The sequence below is a fragment of the Brachionichthys hirsutus genome, chromosome 16, assembly GCF_040956055.1.
Source record: "Brachionichthys hirsutus isolate HB-005 chromosome 16, CSIRO-AGI_Bhir_v1, whole genome shotgun sequence".
Lineage (NCBI taxonomy): Eukaryota > Metazoa > Chordata > Actinopteri > Lophiiformes > Brachionichthyidae > Brachionichthys > Brachionichthys hirsutus.
In genome coordinates this window covers 1-6,304 of record NC_090912.1, presented here as the reverse complement: position 1 = coordinate 6,304, position 6,304 = coordinate 1, and the positions used below count along the sequence as shown (strand labels likewise).

General features: G+C 49.6%; 1 long non-coding RNA gene across 1 annotated transcript; it reads right to left on the bottom strand.

The window, feature by feature from the left end:
* Window positions 1–384: 384 nt before the first annotated feature.
* Window positions 385–1,921, bottom strand: LOC137906160 (uncharacterized). Its single transcript, XR_011105873.1, has 3 exons — window positions 1,902–1,921; window positions 1,309–1,489; window positions 385–616 (listed from the first exon to the last, which is right to left on the bottom strand). It is a non-coding gene; the product is annotated as an uncharacterized lncRNA (long non-coding RNA).
* Window positions 1,922–6,304: the final 4,383 nt, after the last annotated feature.

Below are 6,304 nucleotides of genomic sequence, written 5' to 3'. Positions count from 1 at the left end.
CTCGGGACAACGTCCCCGCGAACAGCTGACGGTCCGGGTGGGTTAACTAAGCACTGTGGAGTCACTGCATACAGTAGAAATATGGATTATTGTAATATTTTGCGCGGCGTTGTTTTCTCCAACATGTGGCCTGCAGGGTACAAATCCGGGACCGGGGCCCTTCGGGGTAGAAATCGCATGACCACTTCGACTTACCGACCATAATCTGGACAATAATTACATCGCAGCAAGATTACAGACAGTTGGTTATACACAAATGAAGTACACGTGTTTGCAAGAATAAACTTTAATACACAGAGTATTGAACTGTACGGGCAATCCAAGGCTGGACGGGTTCTCAACAGCAAGAGGGGTCCACTGCAGGGCGGGTCATCCAAAGGCTGGACAGGTGGTCCACACGCAGGACGGGTCGTCCACAGCTGTCCGGTACTGCACGAACGATCTACAAAATCTGGACAACCATTCTGTGCTAGCAAGATTACAGACAGTTGATTATACACCAATGAAGTACAAGTGTTTGCAAGAATACACTTTAATACACAGAACAGTGAACTGCACGGATCCTCCACGGCTGGACGGGTGCTCCAAAGGCAGGAAGGATCCTCCAAGGCGTCAACTGTGGAAAAAAGTAATAACAGAGTCATCCTGGAAGTTTGTAACCATTAAATAAATATGCATTTATGTATTTTAATAATACACCAAGTCAAGCAAGTACAACGGCGTCACGACCTTCTGCGTGCCCGGAAAGTGACGCTACGGGCCCCCAAATCAACCCCCCCCCCACTAAATCTACCCACCGCGCAGTGCACCTTTGTGGGCATGGCTTTTAGCAGCGTGCCCCTGTCCGTTTTTTGAGGAAGGTTCCACTTTGCGAGGGAGAACCGGGACAAACGGCACATCAAACCGCATCAGCGAGTCGAGACGAATCCGATGGTGGTGGTCATGTGTCGCTACGACCGGGCGCGGCCTCGTGACGTGCAAAAACCCGGAAGCGGCCTCAGGCTTTGGGCCTAAATTTCTCTCAGTTCACCCCTTGTGCAGAAAAGTCGTACTGGGGAAAACAGCACATCAAACAACATCAGCGGAACGAGACGAATCCGATGGTGGTGGTCACGTGTCGCCACGACGCGGCACGGCCGCGCAAAAAACTGGAACTGGCGGCAGGCTTTGGGCCTAACTTTATCTTAGTTCACCCCGCGCTTTTAAAACGCGTACCGGGGAAAACAGCACATCAAACAGCAATTTTTTTAATTTTAGGTAAGGTAAGATTTAGTTTACTGATTTTGAATTTAAAGCTTCCTCGCTCACCGTCTGTTTTAAGCACTGCAGCCGCTCATGTCTCACCCGCTTGTCTGACGGCAGCGTCTTGCTGCCAGACCGCTCCTCCGGCCCTTGACCCTCCGGTGTTGCCAGCTTAGGCGCTGCCTTCGCATCAGGTGATGCTGTGAGGGGAGCCTCCGCTGCCTCCGCCGGTCCTGCGTTCTGAGGCCTGGACACAATAAATTTATAAGAATCCAAAGCTTCAAAAAAAAGAGCAGAGCTTTATGAGATTTTTAATATTTGCGGCGAATGTGCTGCTTTTTTTTTTTTTTAAATTTATTATTAAAACGCACCGAAACATTTACATACGGCCCATTGCTGATATGAATTTTATATTGCCTCGTGGGCAAAATATAATTACACGGCACGCCAGATTAGCTCACGGCCAAGACAAACACTTAATATTTTCTGGACGCTATTTTAATACAGTTAATTAAGCTACAAGTTCTCTTTCATGGCGCATCATAAAACGCGTCTTGCCTACAACCCTATTAGCTGCGTAAAAACGCACGTGTCTCTCGTCTTGAGTTGCAGAAATCGGTCTCTGTAAGAATAGTAGAACGTTAACTAAGGGTCCTTACCGGAAGACGACGGTTTTTTTGGTTCATCTTGACTTCAATGGAGATTCTGCCGATTGCTGATGCTGATCCGTCGTCTGCTCCTGCCGCTCTTCCCTCCACGACTGGACTGAGCGGAAATCCCCACCCACCTTTAAAACAGATAATCACCGGGCTGATTGGCTGAAAAGTATGACGCAGTTACGCTACCCAGAATGCCCCCGTGGCATGCTGAATAGATAAAGTGTCTTGAATCTCGAAACCTGGAACAGGTGAGGCGGTGGTGTAGTGGCAACTGCCTGTGCCCCGCATCCCAGACGTCTCGTGTTCGAATCCGACTTGTGGCGCAATTTTGAAAATCAGAAGGGTTAGGGTTAGGGTTAGGGTTAGGGTTAGGGTTAGGGTTAGGGTTAGGGTTAGGGTTAGGGTTAGGGTTAGGGTTAGGGTTAGGGTTAGGGTTAGGGTTAGGGTTAGGGTTAGGGTTAGGGTTAGAGGGTTAGGGTTAGGGTTAGGGTTAGGGTTAGGGTTAGGGTTAGGGTTAGGGTTAGGGTTAGGGTTAGGGTTAGGGTTAGGGTTAGGGTTAGGGTTAGGGTTAGGGTTAGGGTTAGGGTTAGGGTTAGGGTTAGGGTTAGGGTTAGGGTTAGGGTTAGGGTTAGGGTTAGGGTTAGGGTTAGGGTTAGGGTTAGGGTTAGGGTTAGGGTTAGGGTTAGGGTTAGGGTTAGGGTTAGGGTTAGGGTTAGGGTTAGGGTTAGGGTTAGGGTTAGGGTTAGGGTTAGGGTTAGGGTTAGGGTTAGGGTTAGGGTTAGGGTTAGGGTTAGGGTTAGGGTTAGGGTTAGGGTTAGGGTTAGGGTTAGGGTTAGGGTTAGGGTTAGGGTTAGGGTTAGGGTTAGGGGTTAGGGTTAGGGTTAGGGTTAGGGTTAGGGTTAGGGTTAGGGTTAGGGTTAGGGTTAGGGTTAGGGTTAGGGTTAGGGTTAGGGTTAGGGTTAGGGTTAGGGTTAGGGTTAGGGTTAGGGTTAGGGTTAGGGTTAGGGTTAGGGTTAGGGTTAGGGTTAGGGTTAGGGTTAGGGTTAGGGTTAGGGTTAGGGTTAGGGTTAGGGTTAGGGTTAGGGTTAGGGTTAGGGTTAGGGTTAGGGTTAGGGTTAGGGTTAGGGTTAGGGTTAGGGTTAGGGTTAGGGTTAGGGTTAGGGTTAGGGTTAGGGTTAGGGTTAGGGTTAGGGTTAGGGTTAGGGTTAGGGTTAGGGTTAGGGTTAGGGTTAGGGTTAGGGTTAGGGTTAGGGTTAGGGTTAGGGTTAGGGTTAGGGTTAGGGTTAGGGTTAGGGTTAGGGTTAGGGTTAGGGTTAGGGTTAGGGTTAGGGTTAGGGTTAGGGTTAGGGTTAGGGTTAGGGTTAGGGTTAGGGTTAGGGTTAGGGTTAGGGTTAGGGTTAGGGTTAGGGTTAGGGTTAGGGTTAGGGTTAGGGTTAGGGTTAGGGTTAGGGTTAGGGTTAGGGTTAGGGTTAGGGTTAGGGTTAGGGTTAGGGTTAGGGTTAGGGTTAGGGTTAGGGTTAGGGTTAGGGTTAGGGTTAGGGTTAGGGTTAGGGTTAGGGTTAGGGTTAGGGTTAGGGTTAGGGTTAGGGTTAGGGTTAGGGTTAGGGTTAGGGTTAGGGTTAGGGTTAGGGTTAGGGTTAGGGTTAGGGTTAGGGTTAGGGTTAGGGTTAGGGTTAGGGTTAGGGTTAGGGTTAGGGTTAGGGTTAGGGTTAGGGTTAGGGTTAGGGTTAGGGTTAGGGTTAGGGTTAGGGTTAGGGTTAGGGTTAGGGTTAGGGTTAGGGTTAGGGTTAGGGTTAGGGTTAGGGTTAGGGTTAGGGTTAGGGTTAGGGTTAGGGTTAGGGTTAGGGTTAGGGTTAGGGTTAGGGTTAGGGTTAGGGTTAGGGTTAGGGTTAGGGTTAGGGTTAGGGTTAGGGTTAGGGTTAGGGTTAGGGTTAGGGTTAGGGTTAGGGTTAGGGTTAGGGTTAGGGTTAGGGTTAGGGTTAGGGTTAGGGTTAGGGTTAGGGTTAGGGTTAGGGTTAGGGTTAGGGTTAGGGTTAGGGTTAGGGTTAGGGTTAGGGTTAGGGTTAGGGTTAGGGTTAGGGTTAGGGTTAGGGTTAGGGTTAGGGTTAGGGTTAGGGTTAGGGTTAGGGTTAGGGTTAGGGTTAGGGTTAGGGTTAGGGTTAGGGTTAGGGTTAGGGTTAGGGTTAGGGTTAGGGTTAGGGTTAGGGTTAGGGTTAGGGTTAGGGTTAGGGTTAGGGTTAGGGTTAGGGTTAGGGTTAGGGTTAGGGTTAGGGTTAGGGTTAGGGTTAGGGTTAGGGTTAGGGTTAGGGTTAGGGTTAGGGTTAGGGTTAGGGTTAGGGTTAGGGTTAGGGTTAGGGTTAGGGTTAGGGTTAGGGTTAGGGTTAGGGTTAGGGTTAGGGTTAGGGTTAGGGTTAGGGTTAGGGTTAGGGTTAGGGTTAGGGTTAGGGTTAGGGTTAGGGTTAGGGTTAGGGTTAGGGTTAGGGTTAGGGTTAGGGTTAGGGTTAGGGTTAGGGTTAGGGTTAGGGTTAGGGTTAGGGTTAGGGTTAGGGTTAGGGTTAGGGTTAGGGTTAGGGTTAGGGTTAGGGTTAGGGTTAGGGTTAGGGTTAGGGTTAGGGTTAGGGTTAGGGTTAGGGTTAGGGTTAGGGTTAGGGTTAGGGTTAGGGTTAGGGTTAGGGTTAGGGTTAGGGTTAGGGTTAGGGTTAGGGTTAGGGTTAGGGTTAGGGTTAGGGTTAGGGTTAGGGTTAGGGTTAGGGTTAGGGTTAGGGTTAGGGTTAGGGTTAGGGTTAGGGTTAGGGTTAGGGTTAGGGTTAGGGTTAGGGGTTAGGGTTAGGGTTAGGGTTAGGGTTAGGGTTAGGGTTAGGGTTAGGGTTAGGGTTAGGGTTAGGGTTAGGGTTAGGGTTATGGGTTAGGGTTAGGGTTAGGGTTAGGGTTAGGTTAGGGTTAGGGTTAGGGTTAGGGTTAGGGTTAGGGTTAGGGTTAGGGTTAGGGTTAGGGTTAGGGTTAGGGTTAGGGTTAGGGTTAGGGTTAGGGTTAGGGTTAGGGTTAGGGTTAGGGTTAGGGTTAGGGTTAGGGTTAGGGTTAGGGTTAGGGTTAGGGTTAGGGTTAGGGTTAGGGTTAGGGTTAGGGTTAGGGTTAGGGTTAGGGTTAGGGTTAGGGTTAGGGTTAGGGTTAGGGTTAGGGTTAGGGTTAGGGTTAGGGTTAGGGTTAGGGTTAGGGTTAGGGTTAGGGTTAGGGTTAGGGTTAGGGTTAGGGTTAGGGTTAGGTTAGGGTTAGGGTTAGGGTTAGGGTTAGGGTTAGGGTTAGGGTTAGGGTTAGGGTTAGGGTTAGGGTTAGGGTTAGGGTTAGGGTTAGGGTTAGGGTTAGGGTTAGGGTTAGGGTTAGGGTTAGGGTTAGGGTTAGGGTTAGGGTTAGGGTTAGGGTTAGGGTTAGGGTTAGGGTAGGGTTAGGGTTAGGGTTAGGGTTAGGGTTAGGGTTAGGGTTAGGGTTAGGGTTAGGGTTAGGGTTAGGGTTAGGGTTAGGGTTAGGGTTAGGGTTAGGGTTAGGGTTAGGGTTAGGGTTAGGGTTAGGGTTAGGGTTAGGGTTAGGGTTAGGGTTAGGGTTAGGGTTAGGGTTAGGGTTAGGGTTAGGGTTAGGGTTAGGGTTAGGGTTAGGGTTAGGGTTAGGGTTAGGGTAGGGTTAGGGTTAGGGTTAGGGTTAGGGTTAGGGTTAGGTTAGGGTTAGGGTTAGGGTTAGGGTTAGGGTTAGGGTTAGGGTTAGGGTTAGGGTTAGGGTTAGGGTTAGGGTTAGGGTTAGGGTTAGGGTTAGGGTTAGGGTTAGGGTTAGGGTTAGGGTTAGGGTTAGGGTTAGGGTTAGGGTTAGGGTTAGGGTTAGGGTTAGGGTTAGGGTTAGGGTTAGGGTTAGGGTTAGGGTTAGGGTTAGGGTTAGGGTTAGGGTTAGGGTTAGGGTTAGGGTTAGGGTTAGGGTTAGGGTTAGGGTTAGGGTTAGGGTTAGGGTTAGGGTTAGGGTTAGGGTTAGGGTTAGGGTTAGGGTTAGGGTTAGGGTTAGGGTTAGGGTTAGGGGTTAGGGTTAGGGTTAGGGTTAGGGTTAGGGTTAGGGTTAGGGTTAGGGTTAGGGTTAGGGTTAGGGTTAGGGTTAGGGTTAGGGTTAGGGTTAGGGTTAGGGTTAGGGTTAGGGTTAGGGTTAGGGTTAGGGTTAGGGTTAGGGTTAGGGTTAGGGTTAGGGTTAGGGTTAGGGTTAGGGTTAGGGTTAGGGTTAGGGTTAGGGTTAGGGTTAGGGTTAGGGTTAGGGTTAGGGTTAGGGTTAGGGTTAGGGTTAGGGTTAGGGTTAGGGTTAGGGTTAGGGTTAGGGTTAGGGTTAGGGTTAGGGTTAGGGTTAGGGTTAGGGTTAGGGTTAGGGTTAGGGTT